The sequence below is a fragment of the Amia ocellicauda genome (assembly GCF_036373705.1).
Source record: "Amia ocellicauda isolate fAmiCal2 chromosome 11 unlocalized genomic scaffold, fAmiCal2.hap1 SUPER_11_unloc_4, whole genome shotgun sequence".
Taxonomy (NCBI): Eukaryota; Metazoa; Chordata; class Actinopteri; order Amiiformes; family Amiidae; genus Amia; species Amia ocellicauda.
Window position 1 is genome coordinate 1 of NW_027102662.1, and position 15993 is coordinate 15993.

At 44.0% G+C, this 15993-nt stretch overlaps 3 non-coding genes across 3 annotated transcripts; all 3 read left to right on the forward strand.

The window, feature by feature from the left end:
* The first annotated feature begins 9103 nt into the window (after positions 1-9103).
* On the forward strand, positions 9104-9176 carry trnag-acc (transfer RNA glycine (anticodon ACC)). The gene has a single exon. It is a non-coding gene; the product is annotated as a tRNA-Gly (tRNA).
* Positions 9177-10118: 942 nt separating this feature from the next.
* On the forward strand, positions 10119-10191 carry trnav-cac (transfer RNA valine (anticodon CAC)). The gene has a single exon. It is a non-coding gene; the product is annotated as a tRNA-Val (tRNA).
* An 889-nt stretch (positions 10192-11080) lies between these two features.
* On the forward strand, positions 11081-11153 carry trnav-cac (transfer RNA valine (anticodon CAC)). Its single transcript has one exon. It is a non-coding gene; the product is annotated as a tRNA-Val (tRNA).
* The last annotated feature ends 4840 nt before the right edge of the window (positions 11154-15993 follow it).

A 15993-nucleotide genomic window follows, 5' to 3' on the forward strand; every position in this document is an offset into this window, starting at 1 on the left:
CAGGGGATTGGGTCCCTCCCCTCGGGGACTACCTTGGGGAGTTAACGAGCGAACTAGATCCTCAGGACCACATAGTGGAGTTTGTTTCAGGGGGTCCTAAGACTTACGCATACAGAACGGCTGCGGGTAAGACCTGTATGAAAGTTAAGGGTTTCACTCTGAACCATTGTAACAACAAGCTCATTAACATCAAGTCTCTGACGACCCTGGTAGAAAGTTATGTAACGAGAAAGACGCGCCTCCTCGTGAGATTATTACAGCCGGAAATCAGATCTATCGCAATAAAAAGGGGTACACGTTGGAAAATAGATCACTAAACAAACGGTTCAGAGTGGTGTACAATAAAAGAGTGTTGAAGACTGATTATACCACTCTGCCTTATGGATATTAGCGGTGGTTTTGATAACAGACTTCAACACCCTTTCTCCTGTATTATAGCCGGTCCCTCCAATTCGGGGCAGAGCTATCTTATAAAGAACATCATAGAAGATGTGGACGCAACCGTGTCCCAAGCTCTTGACAACATAGTGTGGTGTTACTCTTGCTGGCAACCTCTCTACGATGATTTGGCTTCGAAAAAAAATAATCTGAAATTTGTGCAAGGTCTCCCCGCCTCGTTGTGTGGTGATGACTTGTTCCCGCCCGGTCAAACTAACCTAGTGATCCTTGATGACCTGATGGAGCAGGCCGGTGACAACAGTGAAGTGGAAAAAGCTTTCACAAAGTACACTCATCATAGGAATTAAAGTATTATTTATTTAGTTCAAAATCTATTTTTTCAAGGTAAAAAAAGCCGCACTATTAATTTATATGCCAATTATATAATTCTTTTTAAAAACCCCAGAGATAAACTACAGGTCACCGTCTTGGCTCGTCAAATGTACCCTAACCAGACCAAGTTCTCTTTGGAGGCATTTGAGGATGCCACCAAAAAACCCTACGGGTACTTGATTGCGGACTTAAAAGCACAAACCCCAGAAGACTTTCGCCTCAGAACAGGTTTGTGCCCGCCCGATTGGCCGGCAGTGTATGTGCTAAAGAAAAGGAAATAAATAAGAATGTCTGTTCGGATTGAAAGAAATCTGCCGCTTTTGCAAATGTTATTTGAGAGGAGCCCGCGCCATAGGAAAGCTGTGCTGGCAGGGGCCCCCTCGGATTTGATCGAGACCCTGTGTGAAATAGCTTTTAACATCTTACGCGGTAATATACCCCTAACCCCTTCTCAACATTCTAAACTCAAAAAACAAAAAGCGGTTATCAAGATCATCGCTAATAAGAAGTATTCTATTAAAAGAAAAAGAAAGAAGATTAATCAAACCGGGGGTTTTATAGGACCGCTGTTGAGCATAGCCGTGCCTTTCCTAACCAGTCTTCTAGCTTCCAGAGTGGGTTAATAATGGAATATGCTCAGAAAATGTTTTTGATCCCTCAGGAGCAGCTTGAGAAACTGAGAAAAAATGTTGTCGGGCCAGAGCCCATTAGACAAACGGCCAAAAACAACCTGGACTCTGAAATGAAAGCTATACAGGCCAGGGCCGATTTAAATCAGTATTCCAAAGCCCAGTTGTATACCAACACGTTACAGCGCTACCTCCGTCTGGTTAGACAGGGTGAAAAAGATCAAAACATTTTAACTTTAACCATGGCCTCTCAAGAAAATGGTTCTGGGGCTGATGCGGGGGGTACGGTTGATAAAGATGTTGCGGTGACCGAACCTGTTGAGAGTTCAGAGGGAGATGTTGTAACGGATGTTTTGAGAAACATGCCGGCCAGAAGCAAAAGACATGCAGAATATATCCTGCACAAAATGGTTCAGAAACCGCGGGTAACGGCTTGGAATGAACAGGGTGAATTTGTTTTTAAAGGACAACTGATCAAAGGTTCACACATGTTTGATTTGTTGAAGAGTGTCACTAGCACTAATAAGGTACCCGATAGTCGCCGACCTGTAGGCTGGAATGCTTTCCTACAGGCGATGGCCTGTCTGAACATGCCCCAATCAACAGTTCCTAACCAGGAAACGCGACAAAAAATCCGTCTGTGTAAAGAGGTGGAGCCTGATCTGACTCCGATATCTCATTACTCTGACCGTGCTGAGCGACCATCCTCAGGATCTATCCATCGTTGGGAAGCTTATTAATCTCATGTTTTTATTTGTCTCCCCTGTAAATAATGACCCGACAAACATTTTTTTATTTTTATTTTTTATTTTTCAAATGTTGTACATTTATTTATACCATAACCCCTGCTTTGTATAAGAATTGTGTTGAATAAAAACAAAACTAATGATTCAAAGGCTGTTTTCATTATTTTTTCACCTTAACACGCATGACATCTTTTAAAATCCTCACAAGAACACCCCATCTGTATACACGGCTGGCTAGGGTCGTAAGTCATTGTGTTATAAGGGGGGATCCACAGTGTCCTGACAAACTCTGCCACTTTTTTATCATTTTGGCCTAAATCCTCACTGTACAAGGCCATAATATCGGGGTATGACCTTCCTTTAGATCTATGATATAAGAAAAACACACAGTGTTGACCACAAGTGAAGGTCTGAAGACTTTGTACTTGACGACCGCTGTAAATGGTTTCTTGACAGTTGTTGAGCAGAAAGTTATTGATCTTCCGAGGGAAAGGTCTGAAATCCGGGGGGTTTGCATAGGAATCAAAAAATTCACCACGGTGGTCCTCCCTTAGATAAATAGCCAGCCAATGTTCTCCGGGCATATTTTTAGGGTGTGTGTTGATTATGTACATTGCAGGTAAATTCTTGACCTTAAATTTAGTCAGCTGATCGCAGGTGTAGACTCCTTGAAACAGTTTCCGTGAGCTGGCCAGGGCATTCATGATGTGGTTGAGCTCTCTGGTGTTCATTTTAATAATAATCATACATAACGTTTCTCCTCTGATTCACCTCAATAATGTTGTCAAACACTGCATACACGACCATATTAACAGTGCGTGGTAGAGGCTGCTTGAAACGCATCTCCAAACGCATATTGCCCGTCTTCATCAGTGAAAAATGTTGCCCACACTCTTCGTCAGGGGTCAGGTTGAAACCGTACAGGGTGTAACCGCTGCAGTATTCCCGGCGATCGATCAGCAGAGTTTGATCCTTGAGATGGCGACCCGTAGCCAGTACTAGACTGTCATATTCACGAACCGCATTGCCGATTTCAAAGTCAGGTTGAAAAGGTCTGGATGGAACCTGCACACCATCGACGTACAACGCTATAAATTCCGCGTTATAATGTTTAAAGTTAAAGGGGTTCTTGTTGTAAACCCCGGTAAATGCATCATTATCTTCGAGACCTATAATAACCTGTTTTGGGAGCTGTCCTAGAAACAGATTTTCCTGGTTCATCACCCGTGTCCCTGCGGGGATACTGTGGACTTTCATATAGACTCTTTCAATCGGGTACTTGGCGTTTGCCGTCATTAACGCCTGCGCGTGTCCTAGTTTAACCGCCGGGGAGACGGACACTTTTTTCACAAACAGCGAGGCCGATAATATGGTCAGTTTATATTTTTCAGTATCAGGGGTCATCAGACAAAAAGCACTTTTACTACGGATCATTTTAATTTTAATGTCTACCCCGTTGAGCATGAGTTTTTCTTGGAAAAATATGTCTGCATGGATATGCCCCATTAGCTCAAAGGTCCTCCCTTCTGTTGAAAAGGCCATTCTTTTTTGCAAACCCTTATTGAGTCCCTCTGGATCCTTGTCGTCCATAGCTTCCGGGATGTCTTTGAAGAAAAGGCCGGGGCTGAACTGTTTGCTTAGGGTCTCCTCACTATAATTAAGTATACACTCCATCATGGCTCTATAGGGGTAAGTATTGCTGCTTTGACTAATGAGCCGATCTCCCAGGGTCACATCCACCTGTGAAAACATGGTGGCCACCGGGTAATTGATGACCCCAGCGTTGGTCGTCTTCTCGATTGCATCGCCATTCTCATCAGTCACTTTACAGTTCATTAAAATAAATGTGTTATTCAAATCAATATAATCCTCGCCATTGCCAGCTATAAAAAACTCCAGAGGGGCCGTGTCTGAAATTGCAGAAAGAGGGGGAATCTCTACATATATGCTCTTATCTATACTCGTTTGAGTGTATGGAACTGTAAACAGATCCAGTTCTGATTTGACGCATTCTTCCGATAGACTGTGGACAAAAGACATGTTTAAAAGATGTATCCTGAGGCTCTATTTTTCTTTCTTTGAGACTTTCTTTTTGCAGGTTTTTTCTTGTGCTGTTTCCTTCTCCGAGTGTTTCCACGATATGTTGGAGAATGAGAGATTCTTCGTTTTTTGTTAGCCACGGATCTTTGTCGCGCCCTGGTGGACACATGCTGTTTCTTCTTTTACCCCCCCTCCTCGCCATTACCATGAGACCCGAACCCTCCTGATGCTCATGGCTAGCTGCCCGGTTCATAACATTGGTGAACACGTCACTAACAATATTTTTAGCCGCTGATTTCAAGTGGGGTCTGGCTATAGCAAAGCCTCTCTTAAGCAGGGGTATGGCCATTCTAAAGAGACCACGAAAGAGTCCTCCTCGACCGGCGCCATACATTGTGGGGGCTCCTACAATACCGGGCAAGCCGTTCCATCTTGCATCTTGTAATAATCCACATAGGCGCTAGGATCTACATAACCCCTCGAGGTAGCCATTTTAATAATGTACACACTGTTTCAGGGGTCGAAAATGTAGTTTGACATTAACTTTACCGAAGCGGAAGGGTACGTTGATATTCTGATCCGATTTTACTTCGATCGTGATGTTGTCAAAGTGGGTCTTTGAGACTGGTACGTAGTGTGGTTTGTCATAAGTAATTGTGACCATGTCATTGCTTTTACCTTTAATAAGTACATTTCTCAAAAGGGGGACATAACTATCCCCAACCCTCTGGTGGGTTATGATATCCGTATACACATAAAGAGTGTAAAAGCCGCCCCACCACTTCTGAGAACCTGCTCTCTGTGTCAGAATAGAACCCAAATATACGCCCCAGTTGGCCGCTGGTTTGAATGCTAATACCTGGTTTTGACACCTTGTACACTCTGTTTTTAATAGGGTTGTAATATAGCTTGATGTTGGGGGTGCCTTTTGTGAACTGTTTATGCATCTCATCTAATATTTTATCCACATTGTCATAATAACCTCCTTGTATCGTGAATGTCCATTGACTCTTTTTAACATCATCAAAAATGGCGAAGGTGGCATTCGTATCTTGTAAAACAGCCCAAGTGTAAGGATACTGTATTTCCGCCAACCCCACTTCCCACGACCCCCTTAGATCTATAGATTTTCCAAATTGTACCGTGTAACTGGATATTTCATTTTTAGGATATATATCGAGAGAGGCATTACTGGGTAGAGTCACGTAGAAGCCTCCTGATTCCATCTTGAGAATCGAAAGTAATGCCCCCAACACACCCGCGGGCATGTTGTTATAAGGATTGAATATCGCAAACCTGTTGTTCCGGGACCCAACTATTGAACTTTTCAGGCCATCCAAGCCATTTCATCAACACATATTTTTTCCGGTTCTGGGTTTTTTCAGCTAATATCTTTTCAACTCTGTATACACTGTCTTTACCCACAATAATTTTTTGTAACTCGGCTTCGTAAAACGTTCCTTCTATATCCTCCCTGTCATAGTCTTTTAACCGGTACACGGGGGGGTCTCTAGCCAACTGTTCGGTAACTGTAAAATATTCGTCAGAAAATGTTTGTTCATAACCTTTGGCAAAAGTACTCCTTAGCTTTGAAACGCGAACCACATCACCGATGTTGAACTAATAAGTAGTTTTTCCCTTCTTAATAAATGGTCGGTATAATTTTTTATAGACCTTAAAAGAATTACTTTGATCAACATCTAAAGGCTTCATTTTAATACTGGTGTGATACCCTTGGTTGTAAGCATCGATAAAATCCTGAACTTTATCAAAATACTTGAACGTGTTGACCGCTGTAAAATATCTCCACATTTTGGTCTTTATGGTGCGGTTAAACCTCTCCACTACCGATGCCCTAAGCTCATTACCGGTGGTGAAATGATGTATTTTGTGTCTCTTCAGTAGATTCTGAAATTCTCTGTTGAGAAACTCTTTTCCTTTATCAGTCTGCAGTTTTTTAGGACATCGACCCTGGGACAATATATCCTCAAAGGCCCTTGTCACCGCCCAACCTGTTTTATTATGTAGAATGCGAGCCCAGGCATATTTTGATAACACATCGATACACATCAACATCAATTTGTGACCATTGTTATGTTTTGATAAATTTGACATATCGACTAGATCCATTTGCCATTGTGAATCTATGTCAGTTGCATATACGCGGTTTCTTTTAAAGTTAATCCTGAGAGGTTTATGTAAGGTATAGGCGTCTTGTTCCCGTAACCATTCTGAAACAACCACATCATTAACCTTCACTCCGGCCTCAGCGAGTCCTCTTTGAAAACCCTTCTTACCCGCCAAACCCCCAATCTTGGCTGGGTTGTAGTATAGTTCCTGCATTTGGGGAGCTTGCCGAGTCATTCTGTCAAATAACCACACAGACCCACACTATGCGCAAAGTTTTTATACAAGGTTTTTTATTCAACTTCAGGAGAGCAGATACCCCTTTTTAGACATTTGAGAAAAGTATAACATACACAACAATTTTTTCTACGGTCCAGACAAAAAGAAATCAGATGATTGGTTACTTGATCTATATCAACAAATATACCTGTTTCTTTATCTTGTAGGCACACACCTCAGTTACATATGTAAATAAAACAACAATATGACCTATTTTAAAAGTAAACAGAGGTGTATTAAACATGCTCAGTAAAAGGTCATACAGATGTTGATGAAATGGCCTAATATCATTCTTGGCCCCCTTGAGCCCTTCATCCAAGTGTTCGTACCCCCCGGTCTTTGTTACAGCAGCCATTAACTTTTCCAGGTTTGAAAGTTGATCCTCATCGATGGTTAAATCTGTAGAGATAAGGCTCGCGTTGCCTACTTTTCTGTCAAGCACATGGTGTAATAGCGCTCTCAGGTTAGCTGCAGAGTGTTGATGACAGAACCAGTTGCAGAAGCAGTCCAGAACATTCCCCATGTTCAAAGTCCCTTAGTTCAGGTCAGAGTCTGAATCAGTGGCGTAGATGTCGAATTCTTCGTCGCTGCCCCCAGCTTTAACTTCTTTACGGAAGAAATAAGCTTTTAGCTTGCCAGCGGTTTTTCTACTCGGCTCATCCAGGTCATTGAGCAGCTGCCCAAGTTTCTCTATTATAAACGGCTCCTTTTTCAGCTCCAGCAAAATCTCATCTATGATTTTCTGGACTTGTCCCACAGTGACATGTATGTGGGAGTAAGAGAGCGCCTTGATTAGTGCCGGTTTCAGCCACGGTTTGTTCAGTCTTCTGTAAAACACGTTGAAATAGAACAGGAAATAGTAACGGTCTGGTTCAAACAAACAACTGTGTCTCAACTGACTGGGGTGATTCACTTCACACCCCCGACAGACTTCTTTCAGAGCTCGGTCGATGAGAGCACTCAGAATATACACCAGGGTGCTTTTAACCACTCTGCTTACTTGGTCACATACCCCGGGCAAAAATCCTGCGTCTTCATCACGCCCCCGGGACAGTCCGATGCTCATTGGGTCGCCTGGTGGTTTGTGGGGTGTTTCTCCATCCATTGGACTGACCCCCTCCTGAGACACACAGACGGTAGACAGTTCGGCAAAATCGAGGCCCTCCATGAGCTCCAGAGGCTGGGGATCCCCGAGACTCATTTGGACATCCATCGCACCGCATGTTGTTTCGTCCTGAGGGACCGGGGTCTGAGGTCTTGGAGAGTAACCACAGTCAAAGGGTTCCAGAGTGTATACAAAATCTGGGGAATAGAACCAGGGGTGATCCCGGGTTTGAAGAGGCCTGTAGAGCCTGTCGACGTCCGCAGCTTTCGGGTAAGACATTCTCTTTAATTTTAAACCATGAATGAATTGTTGCACCTTTTATCCTATCTCTTCACTACGTCACGACACACCGCCCTCTTAGAAGAGAGTAGCCCCTGAGCCGTCAGACCCCCCTCCAAAACCCCACACGTCGTCTGTCGTAGTTCTGCAAGCTTTCCCATTCACACCTTTCAAAACCCTGAGTCGGAGACTCCATTTCGCATTCTCTTGGACCCTCTTGCAAGCCTTCTAGAGTCTTATCCACAAGCCCCAGATCTCTCCAGGCCATCACCTTCAACCAGTCCTCATAAGAGTATTCAATTACCGTCTCAAAAGGTTCCAACGTACCCTCCTTCTCTCCCAAAGCAAGAAGCTCCACTCCAACATAGCTGGGATCCCTTTTAAAGCGGTAACCCCGTCGAGCCCCCCAGAACAACACCCAGGAGCGTTCAATCTTCAAATTGGTGAGTACAGGAACCCTTGCCCGGGATTGTTTCTTGCGGGGTTTCATGTTGATGTCGCTGGACATGTTGAAGAAGCGGGATGTTTCAGAAGCTGAGAATTAAAGAGGTATTGCCTAATAGAAGCGCGGGTTCTTAAATAGAGAGGAGAGTTTCGGGGCGTTGCCTTCAGAGGGGTGGGGGTATTTATGGGTGGCCTTGTTGTTCAGGGTTTTATGGGTGCACACTTTCTGACGGATATGACGTAGGAATAATTAAGGAAATAACTCTACCTAAAATCACGCCCCCCAATTATGACGTAGGAATATTAATAAGCTTAGGGCATACGTCATAACAAAATAGGCCGCGCCCAAAAAACCCTACTATCTACTCTTATGTAGTTGAAGGCGCAGTATAGCTCTCATAGTCTGGTGGTGACGGAAGACCACCAGCCGTTTGAACAAGCCATTCAGCATCACCTTGTTGGGTTAAGTGCAGGCACTGTCAGAGCGCAGGGCGTCCTGCCTTTGAAAGAGTTTCCGAAGTGTCCTGATGTGCCCTTTAGCAATGCCAAACAGGTCTGTGAAAATGGCATCCTTTCGCGGCACTTCAGACGCCATCTCACAGTCTAGCCGACCTGAAACGCCTGAGCCCGTTTTACCAGCAGGCTCCAACGGTAACCGTTTGAAGCAAGAGGCGGCGTTGTCAGTTTCCGTAGTGTAGCGGTTATCACATTCGCCTACCGCGCGAAAGGTCCCCGGTTCGAGACCGGGCGGAAACAGCCTGCTTTGGGCCGGCCCTTTTCGTCCTGCTTGCCCTCGTGGTTCCCCGCAGGCGGTGGGTGGCTTTTCTTCATTGGAGTGCCCGAAATCGGTGCTCTCAGAGCGTCCGTCCGTCGACAGGTTGAAATTGTAAACGCTGGTGTAGCCACTTTTAATTAAAATCTGATGATGATGATGATGATGATGTTGTTGTTGTTGTTGTTCTTGTTGTTCTTGTTGTCGTCGTAGTCGCCGTCATTATTATTGTTAAAGTAAAGCAGTAGTTAGATTTGTTGCTACCGTAAGGTGTAGAAGGCACAATAGCTCTGATAGTCTGGTGGTGAAGGAAGACCACCAGACGTTTGAACAAGCCATTCAGCATCACCTTGTTGGGCTAAGTGCAGGCACTGTCAGAGCGCAGGGCGTCCTGCCTTTGAAAGAGTATCCTAAGTGTCCCGAAATCGGTGCACTCAGAGCGTCCGTCCGTCGACAGGTTGAAATTGTAAACGCTGGTGTAGCCACTTTTAATTAAAATATGATGATGATGATGATGATATTGTTGTTCTTGTTCTTGTTGTTGTTGTTGTTCTTGTTTTTCTTGTTGTCGTCGTGGTCGCCGTCATTATTATTGTTAAAGTAAAGCAGTAGTTAGATTTGTTGCTACCGTAAGGTGTAGAAGGCACAATAGCTCTGTGATTGTCTGATGGTGGCACAAGACGAGCAGCAGCTGTTTGAACAAGCCATTGAGCATCACCTTGTTAGGGTAAGTGTAAGTCTTGTCATAGCTCAGGGCGTTCTTCCTTTGAAAGAGTTTCCAAAGTGTCCTGATGTGCCCTTTAGCAATGCAAAATAGGTCAGTGAAAATAGAAACCTTTATCTCACAGGCTGGCCCACGGGAAACCCCTGTGCGCGTTTTACCAGCCGGCTTCGATGGGAGCCATTTGAAACACCAGGACGGGTCGGTTTCCGTAGTGTAGTGGCTATCACGTTCGCCTCACACGCGAAAGGTCCCTGGTTCGAAACCGGGCGGAAACAACCCGCGGTGCACGCGTGCCAGTGCCGTGTTACCCGTCGCCATCTCTCTGCCCCAAGGCCGGCCGTCGTTTTCTCTTCCTCGGAGTGGCAAGAAATCCTGACCTTGAGAACAAACAATCGCAGAAGGGTAGCTTTGCGAGGCACTGGAACTGACACTTTTAAAATCGATACATGTTGTTGCTGTTACAATACGACCGTAGCAGGATCGGCGACATTGCTGTTACTCTTATGTAGTTGAAGGCGCAGTATAGCTCTGATAGTCTGGTGGTGACGGAAGACCACCAGCCGTTTGAACAAGCCATTCAGCATCACCTTGTAGGGCTAAACGCAGGCACTGTCAGAGCGCAGGTCGTCCTGCCTTTGAAAGAGTTTCCGAAGTGTCCCGAAATCGATGCACTCAGAGCGTCCGTCCGTCGACAGGTTGAAATTGTAAACGCTGGTGTAGCCACTTTTAATTAAAATCTGATGATGATGATGATGATATTGTTGTTCTTGTTCTTGTTGTTGTTGTTGTTCTTGTTTTTCTTGTTGTCGTCGTGGTCGCCGTCATTATTATTGTTAAAGTAAAGCAGTAGTTAGATTTGTTGCTACCGTAAGGTGTAGAAGGCACAATAGCTTTGTGATTGTCTGATGGTGGCACAAGACGAGCAGCAGCTGTTTGAACAAGCCATTGAGCATCACCTTGTTAGGGTAAGTGTAAGTCTTGTCATAGCTCAGGGCGTTCTTCCTTTGAAAGAGTTTCCAAAGTGTCCTGATGTGCCCTTTAGCAATGCAAAATAGGTCAGTGAAAATAGAAACCTTTATCTCACAGGCTGGCCCACGGGAAACCCCTGTGCGCGTTTTACCAGCCGGCTTCGATGGGAGCCATTTGAAACACCAGGACGGGTCGGTTTCCGTAGTGTAGTGGCTATCACGTTCGCCTCACACGCGAAAGGTCCCTGGTTCGAAACCGGGCGGAAACAACCCGCGGTGCACGCGTGCCAGTGCCGTGTTACCCGTCGCCATCTCTCTGCCCCAAGGCCGGCCGTCGTTTTCTCTTCCTCGGAGTGGCAAGAAATCCTGACCTTGAGAACAAACAATCGCAGAAGGGTAGCTTTGCGAGGCACTGGAACTGACACTTTTAAAATCGATACATGTTGTTGCTGTTACAATACGACCGTAGCAGGATCGGCGACATTGCTGTTACTCTTATGTAGTTGAAGGCGCAGTATAGCTCTGATAGTCTGGTGGTGACGGAAGACCACCAGCCGTTTGAACAAGCCATTCAGCATCACCTTGTAGGGCTAAACGCAGGCACTGTCAGAGCGCAGGTCGTCCTGCCTTTGAAAGAGTTTCCGAAGTGTCCCGAAATCGATGCACTCAGAGCGTCCGTCCGTCGACAGGTTGAAATTGTAAACGCTGGTGTAGCCACTTTTAATTAAAATCTGATGATGATGATGATGATGATGTTGTTGTTGTTGTTCTTGTTGTTGTTGTTCTTGTTGTCATCGTGGTCGCCGTCATTATTATTGTTAAAGTAAAGCAGTAGTTAGATTTGTTGCTACCGTAAGGTGTAGAAGACAACAGTTGGTATGGCGTGTGATATCAAAACATTCAGAATACTTTTAACCTATATAATTTATAAGCTTTGTAAAATAAACCCAAATATCTCTTTTGCGGGGATAAACGCTGTTCTGAGTAGTTTGTGACTTGTTTAATACCAAACAAAGCATCGGTATAAAAATAAAAAAAAATCACTGTAAAAGCGCTAGTTATTTTAGATCTTTATAGTTATTTTCTAGGCTCAGGTTGTTTATTAGTGCTTATAAAGGCCTGAAATATTCTTAGTGGTTGTTGACTATAGGTCTTGATGCTTAAAAATGTTTTTTTGAGAGACCAAAAGGTTCTAATAAAAGTTTAGAGTAGAGAGGAGAGAGATCGTCTCCATCTTGGTTTCTATTTGAAATTTGATGCAGTGTCATTTTATTGGTTGGTTTTGATATGTTAATTGGTAACAGGGCGGCACAAAGGCCAGACCAGAACAATGCCTTACAAGCAGATCCGGCATGTGGCCATCAGTATAAGTATGAAGGTCTGGTCTTCAGCTCGACAGACTCATACTTACCTTTCGATTTAAGACTAAAGATCAACAATGTCCGGAAACAACATCAGCGATTCGATTTAAACGAGTTTTTAGGCAAGTCTTCAGATTATTTTCATTGACTCAGAGCGTGTTGTGTGCATGTATTGTAAATAAGGCTATAACATCTGTTTTAAGTTCTGTAAAATTATTTTTCAGCCAGTCAACAGGAGTTCATTCCCAACGCTGAGGAGATCATCTGGAACAACGACGGTAAGATTTTTGTGTTTGCGCTCATGGGTTCTTATGCATGGGTGTGTGTGGTTTTGAAGCGGCTCATTAGAGTTATGAAAACGTTTTGATATATATTAATGCCGGTCTCTTTAATTACACAGAAACTATCGAAAGGCCTGTGATTAATGTCTCCGAGGATCGACCAAGAGAAGTGGTTATCCCTAGACAGGCTGTCTGCCGACCGGGTAAGAACTAAACCCCTGTTTGTTTGTATAACGATTCTGTAAGATGTTTGAGTCCAGTTTTGTTAATTTAAAAAAATTATCCTGTCTAACAGTATTAAGAAATGTGGTTCGAGACAACGAAAGGCCTTCCACATCGAGGGCTTGTTTCGTTTTACCTTCGAGAACCGTAACCTTTCAAGAATCTGAAAGGCCGTCAGCCCCGGTATCTGATAGCTGTGAGTATATATCTGCAGCCTGTAAGAGGTTAAAGCTTTTTATAAAGCGGTGTGGTTAAAGGTTAAACATGTCTCTTACCTTCACAGCGGTGCAAAAAGCTAAACCAGCCGAAAAACATAAGAAACGATTATTCTGTGGAGGTAAGTAAGATCTTTCAAACTTTAATGTTTTTAAAAGGGCTTTGTTTGCCCGTTGAGGGCTAATATTTAAGCGATGGGTGACCGTTTCCTGTAGGGCGGGGGGTTCTGGGAAAGATCTTTAGAAGTCCGGACAGGTCTAGGCTTGTTTCTGGGGAACGTGTTTAGAAATGACCGATTGCCGTACCGTCTGGTTAGGAAGTAAAGCCGTCCGAAAGGGTTTAGTAAGTTGTTTGGCTTATCTCCCGCTATTATACTTCTGTTTTAAAGTGGTTGTAGGAAAAGGCTTGAAGGTGTTCATTGTATTTAATATTTAAACAGATCGTGAAAACGTTTGTGAAACAGGACGTCCCGGGATCAGGAATCGTTTACACTTGGAAGGTTCGTTTAAAAATGAAATGTTGTTGTGTGTGTGTGTGTTTTATTAACAATATTACAGTTTTTAAAGAAACATTTAAGAAACAGTTTATTTACAGCGGCTTCTCTGTTTTACATTTATTATCAAGTCCTAATAAATATATTGTCTGTAAATAATATTGCGTTGTAGTGAATGTCTAAGGCTATTTTCAAAGGTCTAAAAAAGCTAAAGGTTTTGAATGTCCTGGACATGTTGTTTTAAGTTTGATTTTTGTCGCCGTTTAAAGATGTAAATGTAATGTATATTTTTATTCTTCCCAAGACTCTTGGGATAGTCATTCTGTGGATGAGCTATTGAGAACAATTACCCCGTCTAAGTGGGATCAAACATCTTCCCCGGTGAGATCACCGAGTGGATCCCCCACGGTGGTCTTGGAGACCCCCCAACATCTACTCAGGCCACAGCCTTCTGGGGGTAATTCAACACCCCAGATTCAGCCCGCCGCATTGTCGGGCGGAACAAATAGAGGCATCCAACAACCTCATGGGTCGCCGTCAGTCAGGGCTGACACACCACCCGACGACGGCCTGGTTTCAACATCGTTCCCCCAGACCCATTTCTTGGCTACAGAAACGCGGAACAGTTCCCCGCGCTTGGCCAGGGTGTCACCGCAAAGGCCTTCTTGGTCTCCGTCCATGAGTATACGCTCGCTCCCTGCCTCCTTCGACCGAGATTTACCGGAGCGACCATCCTTTGAAGCTGAGCCAGGCCACCAGCCCCCGGAGCTACTTCCTGAAGGTCGGCATGAGTTGCTACATACTTTGTTACAAAATCAAAGACTTGTGTTAGTGGGGCAAAACCTGGTGATAGAGAGCCAAAACACCCTTATTAATACCCTTACTAACGAATTGTACAGTATTTAATGTTTTAATAGACACAAAACGCCTTACTATTGTGGGTTGTTGGAAAAATAAAAAATAAATTAAAAAATGTCCTGACTTGGTAAAAGAACTCACAAACTAAAGGATTATGAACAAGCTAGGGCCCCAAAAAGACCTTCCCGAGAGAACATCCCCGGCCCTGTTGTGAACTCCTCTGATGTCCCAATGAACCTGGAACTATTACAAATGATAAATGATTTAAATAACCCCCAATTACCACCGATAGAATGTGAATTAACAGACTTACCGGTGAACCCCGACCTGTTACAGATGGTCAATGATCTAAATAACCACCTCCCACCGGTAGCGCTTATAGAGGCTCACCCCCTAGTTCACCCCGATTTGTTTGAAATGGTGGAGGCTTTGGAGGAGCTACCCCGACCAAATTCTGCCCCTATTATAAATGATTTGAGACAATTAGAACACAGGATGGCGGCAGAAGCAGCCATCACTATAGAGGAGGGTCTTGACATTAACCGGTTGGATATCTTTGAAGGACTTTTACAGGCTTTAAATGAGCCTCCTCAAAAAGGGGGTTTTGTAGATGTCAGCAGTGGGGGTGTTCGGAATGTGGAGGGTTCTGAGACTGATAAGGCTGTGGAGGACATGCTCTGTGAGAATGTAGGGGGTGAAGGCTTTGTTCAAAATGATGATGTGTCCAAGAGTACCAGTGATCCCGTGATTATAGATAGACCGGCCTATAACAATTTTGAAATGATTCAGCGTTTTAATTTTGCAGAACTTTTAAATTGTGACAATTATGCAGAAATATTTGTCAACATACACGAGGCCTTGCAGAAAATGCTTGAACAGGTTGCTGAAAGGGTCAGACCTCGAGATGTTGTACAGTTAGAACTCAGAGGGGATGATTTGTTTAGCAACCTATCTGTAATGCTGAGTGGAGATAATTTAGATGTCTGGCTAAAATCGAAGCGTTATTTCAAAGTAACGCAGCCATCTTAGCTGATGAAAGTCTGTCTCTGGTAATGAATGTGGTTCGTAACCCTGAGGGTGGGGCGCTTAGAAGACTGTCGAAATGCTTGAAGAACGACATAATTAGGACCAAGCTCAGGCAATTAGTGGTGAGTTCCAGTGGGGACAATAAGCTCTGTTTTGCTTACAGTTTAATAAAACTACTCACCCCCGACATGCCTGAACCCCAAGCTCTGCAAGAGGCTTTAATGCTTCATCAGAGGGCCGGCTTAAACTCTCAACAGATGGTTGCCTTTTCAGACATCACCAAGTTTGAGGAGTTGTTGTCTTTAAAAATTGTTGTGTGGTACCGTTGTGAGGTAAAGGAAGTATTTGTGAAATTTCAGACACATCCTGAAACCCATACACAGACACTGTTTCTCTTCCTAAGTGATAGTCATTACTTTGGAATAAAGAGTTTGACGGCTTTTTTGGGTTGTTCGTATGTTTGTCATTGGTGTTATAAGGCCTTCAATGATAAGCTTAAGCACCACTGTGACGGTTACTGTAACGTCTGTTTCAATCCGCAATGTCATAAGGATTTGGCCCCTACCATCCGATGTAAAGATTGCTTAAGGATTTGTCTCTCAGCGTTCTGTTTTTCCGAGCATAAGGTACAGAGGGCCGCTGCTGAGGGGGT